This window comes from Protomyctophum parallelum (assembly GCF_964188405.1).
Source record: "Protomyctophum parallelum genome assembly, chromosome: 2".
Lineage (NCBI taxonomy): Eukaryota > Metazoa > Chordata > Actinopteri > Myctophiformes > Myctophidae > Protomyctophum > Protomyctophum parallelum.
The window spans coordinates 55,250,377-55,270,606 of record NC_139699.1 but is presented as its reverse complement, the minus strand read 5'-3'; positions in this window follow the sequence as shown (position 1 = coordinate 55,270,606).

Here is a 20,230-nt window from a genome sequence, read left to right as displayed (position 1 = left end):
CATATTTTGAGATGGGGGTCCGTGGCCCAATAGAGATCATTCTGGGGGTCCTTGAAATGAAAAAGGTTGAGCACAACTGACATAGAAACATCAGTCCAAAATGGGTTAAGGGAATTCAATCTGACTATGTGTTCATACACTCTTCTGCATGTTCTATAGAACTCTGGGCCGGCCCGGCTAAACCGGGGACAGAATTGGCTCCTGCAGCGGTATTATACGCTGCCACTATAATCAATGGAACCCGGCTACGGTGCGCAGCTGGTTGTGTGTAAGTGCTCTTATTATTTCCGCATGTCCGCGGGGATAACACAGCCCTTCGCCTCGCCGTTGGAGGTAGAAAACAGTCAAATATGGAACTCCCTGCGGGAAGGACAAATTGTCGGCGCAGCCACCATGCTGCGTACGGTTCCGTTTAGCCCCTTCCCGTCCCCATCAGAATGCTGTGTTATTAGTTGCTGTGTGGTTGCCGATGCCATAGACTAGTATAGCCATAGACCCACAATCCTAATATAAATGCACCACGTCTCTGTGTGTACGTATGAACGTCTGTAATCCACGTAACTCGATAATTCAGATTTGACACCACAGGTAGTGCAGTGCCTGGTGTGAAGTCCGTCGGATCGCCGATTGTCCAGAACCAGCACAAAGGCCTTTGCTTGGGCTCTGGACATCTCCAGAGCCATACATACTCCAGTTTGTGGAGATAGGCTATCACCGCGGTGTAGTTTTTAAAGGGTTGGAAAACTACACAATTACGTCAGTCGCGGTGATGATCAGCTATCACCGCGGTCCGCGGACACAGACCCATCTCTCTTAAATTATATCGGGCTTTTTGATTCTCCACTAATCGGTAATCGGAAATATCGGCCAAAAACCATATCGGTCGATCACACATTTTTTTTTCCCCAGTAAAGAAATTGCATAAAAAGCAAAAAAACGAATTCAGAAATATTAAAACGGAAAAAACTGAATTTGGGGAAACATAAAACTGAATTGGGAAAATAATCAAACGGATTTCATATGGCTCTAGTTTTGCTGAACCGACAGTGAAACAGGCTCTCTAGACAAGTGGTTCTCGGAGTGGGGGTCCCTGAGGGGGGACGTTCCAGAGGGGAGATAATAATAAAGCATCAACATCACTTTAACACTATTTTGTACACCGCGTCACACGGTGCTGTGAGCAATACGTATAGATCGTCTGTTTTCCGATCAACACGGAAGTAACACGTTGTCCATGATGCAGCTGTACTGTAACAGGACGTATCAATTTTGGAGGTCCTTGACATGAATATGTTTGAGAACGGCACTGGGTCGACAACGTGGAGGAGACGCGGTGGTTGAAACCACATCCGTGGCTTTCATCATCCCCTCCTCCCCTGATGGATGGTGATAGTGAGGGAGGAGGAGGCGGAGGAGGAGGAGGAGGTCCAGGCTGAAACCAGATCCTTCATGTTCAGAACATTTTATTTATGTCTCCCCATCGGAATATCCTTTTCCTGAACGCGAGCTCATGCTGTCCTATATACAGTACTGTATGCTCTGCTATGCCCTCTGGGAGGTGGGGGAGGGGGGAGGGGGGAGGGGGGGGGGGGTCAGGGTGAAAGGGGAAGACGGAAGTGGAGGGGAGGGTAGTAGTCACTGTATTCCCAGGAGGAGATGTACAGTAGTGAGTATCATGTTCTGTTCTGAAGGTGTGTGTGTGTCTTTTGTTAGAAGCTCGCGCTTATCTCATCTAATAAACACACACACACACACACACACACACACATAGGCTGTGTGAGCTGCATTATACGGACATAATTGATGAATGATTGATGACGATAATAGTTTAAATAGAGGTATTATTACAAAACATTTCTTTGAGAGGTTTGAGATCTCTCTCTCTCTCTCTCTCTCTCTCTCTCTCTCTCTCTCTCTCTCTCTCTCTCTCTCTCCGCAGCTCTCTTATGTCTTCTGTTTGCTTTCCCATCATTTTAAGTTAACCCACCCGTCATTCTCACGACTCCCACAAGGTTCTAATGGTAGGGTGCGTGCGTGCTGCGTGCGTGCGTGCGTTGTCACGTGTGTGTTTGAGTGAGTGTGCCTGTGCACATGCAGATAAGGCAACGAGGGACTAGTAGCCATAGCCATGGCGCAGGCGAGCGTCAACCCACATTACGTGGGGTGCTTCTCATCGCCGATGCCCACTAACCGTGCAGGGACCCCCCCTCTCTGACATGATGCAAGCAGTCACATGGCCTACGGATGAGGAATACCAATCAGCATCATTAGCGTACCGAAATGGCGCTCGAGGACACTCGGATAGTCATTTTAAGATTTATACTTTTGTCGTGTGATGTGACGTGTGACCCGTTGTGAGCTTGTAGATCCTGCCGTTTTCAGTGTGCGGCATATTGCATATATACGTAAACCAAGCGAAATACAGCAGGCCTCGCTGATCCGAAGGTGGTTAATTCAAAGATGTCTACTGAAATTCAACTGGCAGCCAGGCAGATTGGTTCCCTTATTGATTCCCGGTGTTTGCCTTGCACACTTAATAGGCAATTCATATTGCTCAAAGTTATTTGCATATCCCACAGGTACAGTTATGCAAACACATGCGCACATAGACCTGTATGTGCAAACACACAGAGAGCCGAACACATACCTACTGTACACAACATGCATGGAATGGTACATCGTTTAAGTTTAATGAAGGGAAGTTATCTCCAGTGCACGTTTACTGAAGGGAGATTGTCAGCATTGCAGTCAAATAACCTTAGAGTATTTTAATTCAACGGCACCTGCATTTGTCTCTAGCAAAACAGGAGCAGCACTGGCATTTTCGCGTCCGGGGCCAATCATCGTGCTTAAACAAAAGTGAGGCAAAAGCGTTAGTATTGATTGCTGTTTAACCCATTCTGAACGGGCACCCATTTTGGTGTCAGCATCATGTCGTGCTTTAGCTATTTAAAAATAGCAGATCTACAAGCTCGTATCGCGCCACCGAGTGGCGCGATACGAGCTTGTAGGTCTGCCATTTTTGAAAAATCGAAGAACTACTGACATTTTTTAGAATCTGATCTCAGGTCAGAATGGGTTCATCAGACCCAGTGTTTGTCCGGCGGAAACCTTGTATGAATCTGATCTCAGGTCAGAATGGGTTAAGGAAGTCAAAGCCACTCGTATAACTGCTATTCCACCCTGTCGCTCCCAGCAATGTGTGCTCTTTTGCTCTCCGTACCTCCAATGATTATAACGTCATCTGCAATCACGTCCACATCCACATCCACAGTCGTGGAAAGCAGCTAAATACACTCACTCGAGTACAATTTTGAGGTACTTTTATTGTACTTGGGTGTGTGTCCATACTTTAGGCATTTAGCAGACTTAATCCAGAGCGACTAAAGGGTGCTTTGAAACGGGCAGCGATAAACGCGCCTAGTAATTCATTTTCAATGAGACCTGCGCTTTGTTTTTGTACGTGCGGAGAAGTCGAGTGGCGACGACGCAAGCGTATTTATGTGGGCGGACTGACCTCATGCTTCCTTCTATGCATGAGGAGTCCAAGCTGCTTCTTTTTTTTACCTGACAGGGAGAGTTTCCCCAGTCGGACGTATAGCGCGTGGAAGGAACACGTTATTTCCGACCAGTTCATTTCCACTCCTTAGATTATTATTTCACAATATCTCCACTAATCTCCACGATGAGAACACGCTCCCCTCTCATGCTGCGTTTAGCATGTAAAGAGCATCTACAGTAGGAATGGCCGTGGCCTTCGACCACCCATCTTCCTTAGTCATCTTGAAGTCAGCCACTCGCAGCCCCTCAAGCAGTGTAGCTTCATCTGGCACTCTGTTCATCTCTTACTTTGTCTTTCTCTCCCACTCGCTCTCTCTCTCTCTTTGACGCACGCACGCACGCACGCATGCACACACGCTCACACACACTAACACAGAGCCCCCTCCCATTGTTATGTAAACCTCAAGCCGTGACAAGAGTCACTTTGTCATCTGTGTTTTATTGTCTCACTCCCAGCGCACTGCTACACAAATACCACACACACACACACACACACACACACACACACACACACACACACAATGCATAATGTATACACGCAAACACATAAATATCCATGCAAAAATATGTTTGCATGCATGTGGACATAATTACACATACCGACACAAGGGGTTTTTCTGCTGCATCCACAACAATTGGCCAATTGCAGGCTGTGGTAGGCACCCCCCCCCCCCCCCCCCCCCAAAAAAAGACACACACACACACACACACACACACAGTGACAACCACACCTTCTTTACTAACACGTGCCTTAGTTAGCTGCATGGCGGTGTGTGGTGCACCGAGAAATAGCAGATCTACAAGCTCATAATGCTTATTTCGTTTTGAAATTTCAATAGAGGGATAAGCCCCTTGAGTTGCTCCTTCCTGCCATGTTCATGCTGGAGTGGGGATTACGCACGCACACACACACACACACACACACACACACACACACACACACACACACACACACACACACACACACACACAGTGTATTGGATTATGCATTGTACGGAATTTTACCAAAACAGGCCTATAAAACAGTTCCTATCTTGGGAGTGTGATCCCTCCGTAAGGAGTCCGATGGTCAGACACATGTATATGAAAATCACTCGGCTGTTATTCTTTCACTGTGCTATAAAAAACAAACAAAGAGATGACGTGTCTTTTTACTTTTTATGCCTTTCACGCACTCACTCATACACAAAATACACATACAGATAAACCCTGAGAATAAACTGGAGAAAGAAAATATATAATGCCAGTCTGTGTAATATAAGCGCCTTGCTTTGGCCTAGTAATCACAATAGTCTATATTTCTTTGTCTTTGTTGAGCATCGGTAGTTGCAGCAGGTAGGTAATTTAACTGTAGGATTAAAAACAGATTGATCATGAGCACAGCATGCTATTGATAGTATTACTATTTTAGATGGTATATTTGGAACAACGTTATATATATACATTTACTGTACGTACCAATTCCAGGTCTGATCTTCATCGGAAACTTTTCCACACTGACGAAAACAAGTTTGGCGCATGCGCATAAACCTTTACAGTGCACTTCCCAGACAGCCGTTAGATGGCAGTAACACTCCATGTATGATTTATATATATATATGTTTGCATAATTATATGATGATATAACTCCACACCTCCTACTTGGACTGTGTTGTAAACAAACAGGCCACACATACTGTAGCTAATACGCACAAATACAAAAGTATTAAAAGGTCCTAACTATTTACATATAACTAGGCACACAAAATAAACATTCAACACAGCCACTTGAAAGGTCTTGCAAACAAACAAAAAAGTGGCTACAAAATAAAGAAAACTTAAGCCTAATAGTGTGCTGGACTCAAACAACAAACACAGTCATTAGTCTTTTGTTGACTAGTCAATCAACTTATTGTTGATCTTCTGACGGAACGAGGACTACCAGCCTCCGCACGTCACGATGAAGAATGGTCGTTTGCCACGACACCTCGTTCTTCTTCACCTGGGACCAGCTGATGGGCACGCAAGGGCAAGTCTGCACCTTGACGTCCCTGACGATACCTCGACCATCTGGAACTGCTTCCACGACCCGGCCCAGCCGGAACCGGCCTCGCAGCGCATTCTGGTCCGCTATCCACACCACGTCGCCGACAGACACGTTCCGGGACGAAACGTGCCATTTCTGCCTGACGAAGAGGTGAGGACCTGCCAGCTGACTCCATTTCTTCCAAAACTTATCCACTTCCAGTTGGACTGCTCGCAACCGACTGAAAGGATAAGCTGGGAAGTCGAAGCCTCGAGTATCTCCCTCTGGATCCACTCGCCCCAATAGAAGCGAGTTGGGCGTAACGATGTCCACGGACTCCTCCTGGAGTTGAGTCCGGGCACCAATCGGTCTCTCATTAGAGAGGTTTGCAGCGAGGAAAAGAAGAGTCTGGAATTCCAAAGCCGTCAGGTCTTCAGCCTCCCCCACACTGCTCAGTGCTCTCTTAATGATGCGGACAGCTGCTTCCGCTGCCCCGTTGCGGTGAGGTGAATCTGCTGGGCTGAACTTCCACTTCCAGTCGATCCCAGCCACCGCCGCCCTGTGTTGGACCATATCCTTGTCTATGGTCGCCAGGAATGTATAGAGGTCCACCAATGCAGGTCTTGCCCCTACGAAATTGGTCCCCGGGTCAGACCACAGCTTGCGTGGATGGCCTCTAAGAGCCGTGAATCGATGGAAGGTCTGAAGAAATCCCTCAGTTGACAGGTCAACAACCAAGTCCGCGTGAATGGCCCGCGAGGCCATGCAACAGAAAACCACACCCCAGTCCCTCACGGTGTATGGCCCGAACAAATCCAATGCAGTGTATTCAAATGGACGTGCTGGGTTTGTGCGCTCCACCGGGAGATCACCCATTACTTGAGAACTTAACTCAGCTCTCCTCTTTCGGCACTCCAAACACTGGTCGATCACCCGGCGTGCGACTCGTGGCCCCTGTACAATCCAAGCCTTCCTCCTTATCCGCAAGATTGTTCCAGCAACCCCCTCATGGTTGATGCGGTGGGCCTCCTCAGCCAGGAGGGTGCTAAGCCGCATTCCATATGGAATCAGGGGAATGCCATCACTCGTGCTCGCGGTTTGGATGCGACCATGGCACATCCACAGGCCTGTAGCCTGGTCTTTCCCCACCACCAAGCGATTGAGGGTGCTTGTGGGGAATGATACACCTTCTTGGGCAGCAAGACATAAGTCCATGAATGCCGATTTGCGCTCCTTGCTCGACAGCACAGCCCCCCACCGTACATGATGGTTGGTCTTGTCACGCAACATATGGAGGAATCTTCGCACAAAGCCCACAACGCCACAGAAGAACGACAGAGGGCGGTCTTTCGTCAAGTCCACTTGATCCACGAGCCCTTTGCCCCACAACTTCTGCAGCCTATCGACTGCTCCTACAGGCGCAGATCCCACATCTGTTCTGGGCGCAGACCCAGTGCCACCAACTGTTGACTCTCCGTCGCTGACTGGGGAAGCAACTTTGTTACTGCACTGGCGTTGTTGTGCTGCCTGCGCTCTGGTGGTGACTGCAGAGAACGCCTTCCGTTGTAGCGTCTTCACCTCTTCTCTCGATGCAGCAGCTACATCTGCAGCGGACTTTATAGGCCATTCACAGAGCGGTTTGGTTAGGAAAGCAGGACCGTTCTGCCATACAGAATCCTCGCCCAGCTGCTCGGGAGAACACCCATCTCTCGTGACGAGGTCAGCTATGTTGTCTTTCTCTGAGACCCACCACCAGTCAGTTACCGGACCTGCCTTCTGGATCTCTCCCACCCGGTTAGCAAAGAATGATTGAAAACCATAACTGTCACGTTGTATGGCCCCTAACACCGTCTGGCTGTCTATCAGGTGGAACCATCTTTCAATCTCCAGACGGCTCTGCTTCTCCATGAACTTTCTTAGCCGGGAGGCGAAGACGGCCCCGCAGATCTCTGCCTTCACAGCGTCACCCTTTTGGTCTAGTGGAGCCAACTTAGCCTTTGACTCCACCAAACGCACCTTTGTCCCGCTCTCGGTTTCCCAGCGTAGGTACATCACAGCACCGTATGACTCCGAGCTCCCATCGGAGAATGTGATCCCCCAGGGATTGCCCACCGGTCCGGGAGGCATGATACACCTGGGAAAAGTCACTGAACTCAAACGGGCATATTCCTTGAATAGGACGATTGCCTTACGTCGCAGCTCGTCAGGTAGCGGGGCATCCCATGTGTCCTTGACTAATTGTCCGGCCGCCTGAAACGCTTTCCTCACCAAGATGACACCCTTCTGCTTCATCGGTGTAGCGATGCCGATGGGGTCATAAAGCCCTGCCACCTGACTAAGAAGCGTGCGGCGCGTGAGAGGGTCGGGTGTCTTTTCCTCCACCTCTCCTTCGGCTAGGTCCTCCGCGACCCGCATTTTCGCCTTTCTTGGGGAGAAGTTGATTCCCATCATGATGAACAGTCTGTCCCCTGCAACATGGTACCCCACCCCCAAGGCCTTGTTGTCCTCTTCCCTCATCTGGTTGGGTAACAACAATGTCTCAGGCCTGGCAGGTCCTTCTGCTCCCCTCCCACTGTGGCCGGACCGTACCCAGGGCTTCAGATGGAAACCCCCGGCCGCCAGAATGGTTGTGACCCCCTCCAGAATCACCTCCAGTCTTTTGGGATCATTGTGAGAGGCAAAAATGTCATCCACATACGCGTTATCAATGATGATGCTCTTCTCCTCTGCTCGGTCACTGAACTGGGGCAAGCAGGCTGTCTCGCGCATTGCCACCTGCGCAATGGCGCCCGAAGGTCGGTCTCCCATGTTAACTCTCACCACGGCGTAGTCTCTGATCTCCTCCGCTGGTGAGTCTCTCCAGAGGAACCGGTGAAGGTGCACTTCCCGCTCCTCCAACCACACAGAGTTATACATCTTGGAGATGTCTCCAATGGCTGCGTGCAACCCTTCCCGGAACCGCAGCAGCACGGCACGTATCGAGTTCAATACGTCCGGACCCTTGAGCAGAATACTGTTCATACTCACTCCCTCGAACTCTTGACTGCTATTCCACACGATCCGTACTGGTGTGGAGGTGGAGTGTGGGTTGGGAGCTACAAGGTGGCTTATCCACCACACAGCTCCTTTCCATTCATCCATATCAGCCTGCGACAGTAGAACAGCAGCTCCCCGGTCTAGCATGTCATGCATTTGCCGTTTGTAAGCCTCTTTCCACGTTGGGTCCTTTTCAAGGCGCTTTTCAGACCTCCTAAACGTGGCCTCGACTGCTCTGCGGTTGTTGGGAAGTGTTGATGGGTCCTCCTTCCAGGGATAGCTGGAATCCCAGTGTGGCTCCTTGCTGTGCGCGTCCTCCAGTCGGTAGGTTAAGCCGCTCTTTATGACCTCGAGCTCTCTCTCGTCGGCCAACGACATCTCCTTTCCTCCAGGCGCACATTTCCCACACCGGCAGCCACCACACTTTGGATCACAGGCGGCCCCAATACTGTCCCACTCAAGCCATTTCAGAACCTCAGCGTTGGAGATAGCCATAGTCTGAGCAAATGCACGGTCTTGTCCTGGACCACTACGGGGAACCTTGATCGCGATGGCCTCTGCTCTCATAGTCCAGGCGCAAAGAGTTTGGGTTAAGGTCGCTCTCTCGACCAACTCAGACAGCTCTGGATGGGCTCCACTCACACATTTTCCAAGAGGACCTTCCCAGAGAATCAAGTCCCCGTGTCTCCTCATCCGTTGAGGAGCTAGTCTACCCTCCCGCGCACTGATGAGCATTTCAACCCTGTCCGGGCGCCGCAGGTCGCCTGACTTCACATCACCCGGGAAAAATCTCTCCAGGCTCTCCGAGTCCACTGTGTAGCCGACCCGTGCGATCTCATCCAACCCATAACAAAACATGTCATGGTTACTCCACGTTCCTCTCTTCGTCCCCACCTTTAGGCCCACAGAGTACTTTTTCGTTTCAACTTTCGTTGTCATCCCGCCCACTCCATGCACGAGAAGTGTGACGGGCTCTCCCTCGAGACCAAGTCTCTCGGCTGCCTGGTGCGTGACATAGTTCGTGTCAGATGCTAGATCTATTAGCGCGCCCACCCAGTCCCCTCGCTTCGTTGTTACATCAAGCAACATGAAAAGAACTGGGCCGTCGTTTGACTTATCCTCGTCCACACACGCAGTAGTCTTGTTGGAAAAAGCCTTGCGTATGATTTCCAACTGCTCATCCGTCAGCTTCGCTGCAGCCAGTGCGGCCTCCTGCTGCTCCGTAGGGCCTCGGGCGTTCCTCTTTTGCACCGCTTTGGTGGTGCCTTCCTTCCCGCTCTTTCCTGCAGAAGTGTCACTAGGCGATGGCGCTTTGTTGAGGCAGAGCATGTAGTGATGGTCGCATGATGCCTCCCCCTTCTTACATTCCTCCTTTCTGCATAGAAAGTTCTGTTTGCAGGCTCCGTCATGCTTAGGGCCCAAGCACTTAAAACACGCCTTTGTCTTCTTGGCATATTCTCTCTTTTCAGCCACGCTAGCCTTGCGGAAAGACCTGCACCTGTACAATTGCCCCGAGTGTCCTTCCTCGCCGCAGACCACACAGGAACCTTGCGATGAGCAGCTCTCTCCATGCGCCTTCCCGTCGCTCATTGATGCTTTGGTGTACGCTCGCTGCTCGCGCTGATTGTTTCCTGTTGACTTGCTGGGAGAAGGTACCGGCCCGCCCGTCTTGGCAGGAACCGGTCGCTTGGGCTGTAGTTGCTCTCGCCGCACCAGAATAGTTTTCTGGCTGACCAGAAACGCTAACAATCTGTCAAACCGGTTTAGTGCGTTGACCCCGTTCACTGGGTCACAACTGTGTGCAAGCCACCGGTCGAGCAAATAGTTCGGCAACTTGCTCTCCAATGTACGGACTACTAAAGGATTGTTAATAGCGCCTGCGCACCTCAAAGCAGTCAGGTCCAGTACAGCTCGTTCCACTTCGTGAATTAAGTGTAATGTCTCTTTTGGCTGGTTTTCTCGCACTACTGGCAGCTCCTGCAACTCCATTATAATGTCTTCCGTAATTTGCGAAACATCGCCATATCGGTCATCCAGCACATTGAAAATGTCTTGTGCAGTGTAACAATAGCCCAGCCTGAGTTCGTTGGTCAACGCGTTAGCTATACTGTCCCGCAAGTGATACAACAGCAGATCAGGGGACCCCGATGGGTCAGCCATTCCCTGCAGTCTGAGCCACTCCTCCCTCCAACGAAAGTAGCCCCTTCTGTCGCCGCTGAACTTGGGAAGAGCCATCGGAGCAATGGATAGCCTTGGCATTGCGGCAGCCACCGCAGCAGCTGCAATCCCCGGTGCGGCCTGTTGAACTTGCGGTGGCGCTGCTGGTACTCCGCCCGGTAGACCCCCGTATCCTGGCGGAGCTGCGTAGACAGCCGGTGCAGAGGGTGCGGGTGGTCCAGGAGCCATGTTGACAGCCGGTGCAGAGGGTGTGGGTTGTCCAGTAGCCACGTTGACAGCCGGTGCAAAGCCAAAGCTAGGTGCTGGTAGCCCCACCCGGACCCGCCGCCCAGGAAATGGTGACCCTCCCGTGCCGCTCCGCGCCTGGCCCTTTAATGTCCTCAGAACCTTTTTCACCTCACGGTCCAAGTCCTCAAGGGTTTCCCGCATCTCAGCACCATTCATTTTAGGAACAGAGTAGGCCCACCTATCTACCACCCCACCAAGATCAGTGAGATCAGCACTCAGGACATCTTGCATCATGTCATAATGTGCCTGAGTTGCATCCTGTTCCTGGGTCTTGGCGCTAGCCAGGTCAGTTTCTAGTCTATCTTTGACCTTGGCGTACCTGGCTGCCACTGTGGAAATCCATAACGTGTCCCTGAGCTTCTGCATTATGCTATCATACTTTTGCTTGCTGCTGTCAGCCTTCTGTGTCACACCATCCACCACCTTATCATGGTCAGCATCCCTGGTGTCAAGTGGAATATCGTCTAGTATTGCTAAATAATCCTCTGTGACAGCCCAGAGTGCCTCATGTAATGATGCAAGCTTCAACTGTTCATTTGCCATTGCATCCTCTGTGAGCTCATCAAAACCCCTCTCAATTTTGTTCAAACACTTGGTTAATTCCCTCTGAACAGCAGAGCGTTGGGTCTTTACATCATCTAAGGACGCCATGACGACGGTTATAGTGTGTATTTAGTTCAATGTCTTAATGTGCCTGTAAGTTGCCACGGCAAAATGTCACTACTCCTCAGTGGCACAAGAGTGACACCCTGTGGTCGTGTCGGCGCACCACACGCAGCAACGTTCCTTACGTGCGTCTGCTACGTGCAACCACAAAATGGCGGCGATGACGTCACTCAAAACTGACCTTAGTGGGCGTCTTCTCCGTGGTAATCAAGATGGCAGCCAGCAACAGCAATGTTTTTAGCATTAGCAAGTGAGCTTAGCAACAAGGTTAGCTTGATTGGAATGTCTAGCAGTTTCAAGCACTTCAGCAACAATGTTTTTAGCATTAGTGAGCTTAGCTTGATTGGAATGTCAACAGTTTCAAGCACTTCAGCAACGATGTTAGCTCAATTGGACTTGCAATGTCTATGGTTTAAGCACTTTCAGCAACAATGTTAGCTTGAATGGACTTAGCAGTGCCTATTGTAAACACCCTTCATCACAGTTTAGGCATCGATTCTTTGCATCGTTTGCTCATCACATTTGTGGTGGTAAAAAGACACGGTCGTTGGATGGTTGACGGCGTTTTTTACAGCCGCAACCACCAGGCACAACTCCTAATGCAGTCCTCTCGTGCGTCCTCTACGTTGCGACGGTGCTCCTCCTCGTCTTTGTTGAGTAGGCCCTGCTTCACCCGGTCGTCCGTCCCGATCTCCTCCTTCCAGCGAGGTTAGCATCGGCTCCCGACGGACCCAATGACGGTTTCAAGGCACCCTTTTCCCTAACAAAGAACGGAGCTAGTCCACCGTCCCCTCGGCGCACAGACTGGCTTCTATCACCGTACTTTTACCTTACTGTGTCACGCTCCCTCGAGACACAGATGCAAAATAACAGCTGGTTATACAAGATTACCGTATACCAGATTGTTAAATTACTGTACGGAATTTTACCAAAACAGGCCTATAAAACAGTTCCTATCTTGGGAGTGTGATCCCTCCGTAAGGAGTCCGATGGTCAGACACATGTATATGAAAATCACTCGGCTGTTATTCTTTCACTGTGCTATAAAAAACAAACAAAGAGATGACGTGTCTTTTTACTTTTTATGCCTTTCACGCACTCACTCATACACAAAATACACATACAGATAAACCCTGAGAATAAACTGGAGAAAGAAAATATATAATGCCAGTCTGTGTAATATAAGCGCCTTGCTTTGGCCTAGTAATCACAATAGTCTATATTTCTTTGTCTTTGTTGAGCATCGGTAGTTGCAGCAGGTAGGTAATTTAACTGTAGGATTAAAAACAGATTGATCATGAGCACAGCATGCTATTGATAGTATTACTATTTTAGATGGTATATTTGGAACAACGTTATATATATACATTTACTGTACGTACCAATTCCAGGTCTGATCTTCATCGGAAACTTTTCCACACTGACGAAAACAAGTTTGGCGCATGCGCATAAACCTTTACAGTGCACTTCCCAGACAGCCGTTAGATGGCAGTAACACTCCATGTATGATTTATATATATATATGTTTGCATAATTATATGATGATATAACTCCACATGCATGCACTGTCCTCTCTCTCTCTCAACGACTAATGCCAAGATGCCCTAGAGCAAGGCTGTTATTTGTTGTTGATGTCCATATTGTGTCTCCCCCCTACTCCCCTTCTCTCCCTCTCTCTCTCTCTCTCTCTCTCTCACCCCCCCCCACCCCGGCACGGTCGAGGCAGATGGCCGCCCATCCTAGAGCCAGGTTGGTTCTGCTTGAGGTTTCTTCCTGTCCAATGTCGCCACATGCCTTCTCAGGGGAGAGAGTCTGTATAGTTGTGATTTGGCACTAGAATTAAAATGTATAATTCAAAAATTGGAGATTGAATTTATAGGAATGCAGTTTGCTGTCATGAGAGCAATACACACGTTGACCCTGTTTGTTGTGCCCTGCCTTAAGCAGGATGACAGTGGATAGGTGGGCTGCTTTTCACCGGGCCGTTGTGACCAGGAGAAGTCAGTGGTGAAAAAAGTACTGCCATTTTGCTTAACCCTTAAGACCCGGATTAATAACTTGCAAAAAATAATTCAACCTTACTACTACTTTGTACTACTATGACTAGGACTACTACTAGAAAGAACAAAAAAATGTGCACATTTATAATAATTATATAATAATTATATAAATTAATAATTTACATTTGGGGGATATCTTTCACAATAATGAATAAAACATATTCTGGACATTCTAATTATCACAAAAAACATATTACAATTATTTTACTTACTTTTTTAGGGTTAAAGGTCAAAAGTCATAGGTTAAAAATTGTTAAAATTGCGAGTCCAGACATTTTTAATTTGTGTGAATTTCAGCCTCTGTGGGGGGTATTTATATGCAAATATCATGACCAATGGCATTGCAATGGCATTGCCATTAAGTAATTAAGTAATTCATTAAAATAAAAATGTTACCGAAAAGCAACGCTGGGTCTTACAGGGTTAAGTGAAAGTATCAATACAGCAATACAGAAGTACTCTGTTGCAAGTAAAAGTGTACACAATATTGGTTTCCAAATGTTTAAAGTATAACAAAAGTAAAAGTAGTTATTGTGCAGAATGTCCCCTTTTCAAATTGTCTACAAATCTTTTGTAGACAGTAGCTATTTTCAAATGGCTGAAGTGGTTAATGTATGTTTTGTAATAATAATCCAAATCTACAAAGTTGTTTTAACCCATTCCGGGCGGGAACCCCTTTTGGTGTTTTAACTAAGCATTATGTAATACTTTAGCTATTGAAAAATAGCAGATCTACAAGCTCATAGCGCGCCACCGAGTGGCGCGCTACGAGCTTGTGGGTCTGCTATTTTTGAAAAATCGTGAAAATGCGGCACAAATCATTGAATATATATTCTTTCAGAGCGGACCTTTTTTTTTTTATCTCGACGTCAGGCCTAAATGGGTAAAAGATAAGTGTAGCGGAGTAAAAGGTGCAACATTTGCACTCTGAGACGCAGTGGAGCAGAAGTGAACCTACTGGAAATCGGAAAGACTAAATAAGTAAAGTACGCATACCTCAAAATTGTACTCAAGTACAGCCACTTAAGTAAATGTACTTTCCACCGATGCTCACGGCTGAGCCGTTGTGACAAGGAGGAGCACAGAGCGCTGTGACCAGTGCATCCATGATGCACGGCTCGATCAGGGGCCGAGTGGGAGAAGATTCCACTACGGTTGAACGGTTGGAACCGGTCACGTAGAGCCAGGATGCTCCGGCAGGCTGAAGAGACGTCGGCAATGCATGACACTGAGACCCAGAGATTTGATTCCATTTGATTTTTATTAACCCGTTTTGGGTGGGGGAACCCCTTTTGGTACATGTTTTAAGCATTATGTCATGCTTTAGCTGTTGGAAAATAGCAGATCTACAAGTTCATAGCGTGGCACCGAGTGCCGCGCTATGAACTTGTAGGTCTGCTATTTTTTGAAAAATCGTGAAAATGTGCCTCAAATTATTGAATATATTCTTTGCTTCTGGAGTGTCCCTGGAACAACATATTTTCAGATGGGGGTCGGCGGCCAATTACATATAATCTTAGAGGTCCTTGACATGAAAATGTTTGAGAACCACTGACATAGAAACATGGGTTTTTCAGAAAACTTAGAATTTAGAAGACATTTGTAGAATCGTTCCCAGGTCCCCATTCCCCATTAGCTGGTGCCATGGCAACCAGCTAGTCTTCCTGGGGGCTCCACATAAAATACATAGAAAATTATCAAATTATATCTAGGGCCGGGACTAATTGCGATTAATTTAGATTAATTAACTACAGAAAAATGTATCGCGATTAACTACAGATAAATTAATCGCACCTTTTTTTTCACCACGGAACGTTTCTCACTGGGCGCATTTCTATAGTACTGAAAACTGGAAATAATAAAAAGGCACCCCATTTTGTGTTGCCTAGAACTGGAGGTCTGACAAAAAACAGTAACAATATGAAATAAGTACAGCTTTGTGATGTCACTGAGATGTACTTGTTACTGTTACTATTTTTTTTTCACACCTCCAGTTCTAGGCAACACAGAATGGGGTGACTTTTTATTATTATTTCCACAACAGGTATATTAATGACAGTAAAATGTTGAAAATGAGTGGTATCCTGTAGTCACTATTCGTTGATTCACTGGGATACCAAAAAACATTTAAAAAAAGGTTTCTCGCTGTTCTCGGGTTGAATATTGATATGCGATTAAAATGCGATTAATCTAGATTAATTAATCGCAAAGCCTCTGATTAATTAGATTAATTTTTCTAATTATATCAGTATACTCAAACACGAGAGAAAGAGAACAAGATAGTTGTTTCCTCATGGCTCATGGCTGCCTTCGGTTCATTCACTCATTCAGTCCTACTCTTAATTTAGTCTTGAATATTTGATTGAGGACAAGCCCTCATTTGCAACATAATGTTGAGAGTACAATTAGCAAAACAAATAGTCAAACATGAAAATATGAATAAGCAAGACGGTTGAAAGGGGAATGAACACAATTCCAAGATAATTATTATCAGACAATGCACAATTTTCTTGCACAATGCTGAATCGTCCAGGGGGAGGGGGGGGGGGGGGGGGGGGGGGCAACAGGAGGACACTTTCTTCAACTATGCTAGAGGGCTGCCTGGAAAATGTAACGTAAGGATGCAAGAATATAAATATCCGCTCTCCCTCTTCACTCAATTGTTGTTGTACTATGGATGTATGGCTGTGGCGCATGGGACAGCTTGAAAAGAATATCAATGCTCGTTAAAACCTGCATGAGACATGTAGTACACTGGTATGAGACATGCAGTATACACTGGTATGAGACATGCAGTATACACTGGTATGAGACATGTAGTACACTGGTATGAGACATGCAGTACACACTGGTATGAGACATGCATGCAGTACACTGGTATGAGACATGCAGTATACACTGGTATGAGACATGCAGTATACACTGGTATGAGACATGCATGCAGTACACACTGGTATGAGACATGCATGTAGTACACTGGTATGAGACATGCAGTATACACTGGTATGAGACATGCAGTATACACTGGTATGAGACATGCAGTATACACTGGTATGAGACATGCAGTACACTGGTATGAGACATGCAGTACACTGGTATGAGACATGCAGTATACACTGGTATGAGACATGCAGTATACACTGGTATGAGACATGCAGTATACACTGGTATGAGACATGCAGTATACACTGGTATGAGACATGCAGTATACACTGGTATGAGACATGCAGTACACACTGGTATGAGACATGCAGTATACACTGGTATGAGACATGCAGTATAAACTGGTATGAGACATGCAGTACACTGGTATGAGACATGCAGTACACTGGTATGAGACATGCAGTACACTGGTATGAGACATGCAGTACACACTGGTATGAGACATGCAGTACACTGGTATGAGACATGCAGTACACACTGGTATGAGACATGCAGTATACACTGGTATGAGACATGCAGTATACACTGGTATGAGACATGCAGTACACACTGGTATGAGACATGCAGTACACTGGTATGAGACATGTAGTATACACTGGTATGAGACATGCAGTACACACTGGTATGAGACATGCAGTACACACTGGTATGAGACATGCAGTATACACTGGTATGAGACATGCAGTACACACAGGTATGAGACATGCAGTACACACTGGTATGAGACATGCAGTACACACTGGTATGAGACATGCAGTACACACTGGTATGAGACATGCAGTATACACTGGTATGAGACATGCAGTACACTGGTATGAGACATGCAGTATACACTGGTATGAGACATGCAGTACACACTGGTATGAGACATGCAGTATACACTGGTATGAGACATGCAGTATACACTGGTATGAGACATGCAGTACACACTGATATGAGACATGCAGTACACACTGGTATGAGACATGCAGTATACACTGGTATGAGACATGCAGTATAAACTGGTATGAGACATGCAGTACACACTGGTATGAGACATGCAGTATACACTGGTATGATACATGCAGTACACTGGTATGAGACATGCAGTACACACTGGTATGATACATGCAGTACACTGGTATGAGACATGCAGTACACACTGGTATGAGACATGCAGTACACACTGGTATGAGACATGCAGTACACACTGGTATGAGACATGCAGTACACACTGGTATGAGACATGCAGTACACACTGGTATGAGACATGCAGTACACTGGTATGAGACATGTAGTACACACTGGTATGAGACATGCAGTATACACTGGTATGAGACATGCAGTACACTGGTATGAGACATGCAGTACACACTGGTATGAGACATGCAGTACACACTGGTATGAGACATGCAGTATACACTGGTATGAGACATGCAGTATACACTGGTATGAGACATGCAGTACACTGGTATGAGACATGCAGTACACACTGGTATGAGACATGCAGTATACACTGGTATGAGACATGCAGTATACACTGGTATGAGACATGCAGTACACACTGGTATGAGACATGCAGTACACTGGTATGAGACATGCAGTATACACTGGTATGATACATGCAGTACACTGGTATGAGACATGCAGTATACACTGGTATGAGACATGCAGTACACACTGGTATGAGACATGCAGTATACACTGGTATGAGACATGCAGTATACACTGGTATGAGACATGCAGTATACACTGGTATGAGACATGCAGTACACTGGTATGAGACATGCAGTACACACTGGTATGAGACATGCAGTATACACTGGTATGAGACATGCAGTATACACTGGTATGAGACATGCAGTATACACTGGTATGAGAGTGAGACATGCAGTACACTGGTATGAGACATGCAGTATACACTGGTATGAGACATGCAGTATACACTGGTATGAGACATGCAGTATACACTGGTATGAGACATGCAGTATACACTGGTATGAGGCATGCAGTACACTGGTATGAGACATGCAGTATACACTGGTATGAGACATGCAGTATACACTGGTATGAGACATGCAGTATACACTGGTATGAGACATGCAGTATACACTGGTATGAGACATGCAGTATACACTGGTATGAGACATGCAGTATACACTGGTATGAGACATGCAGTATACACTGGTATGAGGCATGCAGTACACTGGTATGAGACATGCAGTATACACTGGTATGAGACATGCAGTATACACTGGTATGAGACATGCAGTATACACTGGTATGAGAGTGAGACATGCAGTACACTGGTATGAGACATGCAGTATACACTGGTATGAGACATGCAGTACACTGGTATGAGACATGCAGTACACACTGGTATGAGACATGCAGTACACTGGTATGAGACATGCAGTACACTGGTATGAGACATGCAGTACACTGGTATGAGACATGCAGTACACTGGTATGAGACATGCAGTATACACTGGTATGAGAGTGAGACATGCAGTACACTGGTATGAGACATGCAGTATACACTGGTATGAGACATGCAGTATACACTGGTATGAGACATGCAGTATACACTGGTATGAGACATGCAGTATACACTGGTATGAGGCATGCAGTACACTGGTATGAGACATGCAGTATACACTGGTATGAGACATGCAGTACACTGGTATGAGACATGCAGTATACACTGGTATGAGGCATGCAGTACACTGGTATGAGACATGCAGTATACACTGGTATGAGACATGCAGTACACTGGTATGAGACATGCAGTATACACTGGTATGAGACATGCAGTATACACTGGTATGAGACATGCAGTATACACTGGTATGAGAGTGAGACATGCAGTACACTGGTATGAGACATGCAGTATACACTGGTATGAGACATGCAGTATACACTGGTATGAGACATGCAGTATACACTGGTATGAGAGTGAGACATGCAGTACACTGGTATGAGACATGCAGTATACACTGGTATGAGACATGCAGTACACTGGTATGAGACATGCAGTACACACTGGTATGAGACATGCAGTATACACTGGTATGAGACATGCAGTATACACTGGTATGAGACATGCAGTATACACTGGTATGAGAGTGAGACATGCAGTACACTGGTATGAGACATGCAGTACACTGGTATGAGACATGCAGTATACACTGGTATGAGACATGCAGTACACACTGGTATGAGACATGCAGTACACACAGGTATGAGACATGCAGTATACACTGGTATGAGACATGCAGTATACACTGGTATGAGACATGCAGTATACACTGGTATGAGACATGCAGTATACACTGGTATGAGAGTGAGACATGCAGTACACTGGTATGAGACATGCAGTATACACTGGTATGAGACATGCAGTATACACTGGTATGAGACATGCAGTATACACTGGTATGAGACATGCAGTATACACTGGTATGAGACATGTAGTACACTGGTATGAGACATGCAGTACACACTGGTATGAGAC